At 34.5% G+C, this 1,155-nt stretch overlaps 1 non-coding gene across 1 annotated transcript; it reads left to right on the top strand.

The window, feature by feature from the left end:
• The first annotated feature begins 661 nt into the window (after positions 1–661).
• trnal-cag (transfer RNA leucine (anticodon CAG)) lies at positions 662–744 on the top strand. The gene has a single exon. It is a non-coding gene; the product is annotated as a tRNA-Leu (tRNA).
• The last annotated feature ends 411 nt before the right edge of the window (positions 745–1,155 follow it).

The following is a 1,155-nucleotide window of genomic DNA, read 5'->3' as shown; positions in this document are numbered from 1 at the left end:
TATTTTACAATATACAAAATTATATTTAATAATATATTTTACATTGTTAATAAACAGATGTACTGCTTTTCTTCATTCTATCTCCTTCAGTATTGATCTGTGAGGTGTTTAATATAAACAGCGGGTGTTTGTGAACGCTCCCTTTAGTTCACGGTGGTTCAGTGAAGCGGCAGCTGCGAATATCAAACCAACTTCAGCCGGGGAATACGAGGCTGCGAATATCGAGCCAAACGAATCTGGAGCTGCGAATATCAAACCAACTAATACCGTTATTTCTGGTTAAAAGTGAAGGGTGAGGACGGTTGTCAGGACTCGTCTTTTCAAACCCTGGGAACATTTTTTAAACTTCCAATTTAAATCGGAATGTAGTTTTAACAAACAGAACTGGCGTGTCAACATCTTCTGGAGAACCTACAAATTCCCACACTGCCAAAAAGTTAATAACGTTAAGTTACTGCTTTTAACAGTTACTGCTTTTTTACTGCTTTTTAACTTCAGCGTACGTTACTACTACTACTCTCTAGCTACAGGATTACCGACTGGCTGAGCTCTCCTGCTGTATTTTAATACGATATAATGACACTATGTAAGCAAAACGATTCTTAAATCCCCACTTATAAAGCAAATACTTCATAGAGTTGTACTGCGCCTGCGCAGAGCAGTTAGGATGGCCGAGCGGTCTAAGGCGCTGCGTTCAGGTCGCAGTCTCCTCTGGAGGCGTGGGTTCGAATCCCACTTCTAACAGTCCATAACTTTAATTATTTTTTCTCTATAAAAAAATACCAGGATAAAAAAATACATAAATAAACTCGAATTAACAGCCAAGCAACAAGAAAAATATTTTAGATAAATATTTTAACATGTTTATATTAGAATATAGTCATACATTTGAAATACTGATTCTGTTACTTTTTATTTTGTTCAATTACTTACGAAAGCTGCAAATTAAGCTGAGAAATATATTTTAAAGTGAAATGAACCAAAAAAAAAAAAAAAAAAAAAAAAAATCCACAATATTTAACTAAATCCAGGAGAAGTTTACTTTACACACAAAATTGTTTTCCATATACAATAAATTTCTCATCATGAAATAAAAGGACAGTGATCATCCAGCCTTACAGTCAAATCTGACATGTTATTGAGCCTAGTTTTATA

Source organism: Astyanax mexicanus, chromosome 1, assembly GCF_023375975.1.
Source record: "Astyanax mexicanus isolate ESR-SI-001 chromosome 1, AstMex3_surface, whole genome shotgun sequence".
In the NCBI taxonomy this organism is placed as follows: Eukaryota; Metazoa; Chordata; class Actinopteri; order Characiformes; family Acestrorhamphidae; genus Astyanax; species Astyanax mexicanus.
This window is presented reverse-complemented; position numbering and strand designations above follow the sequence as displayed.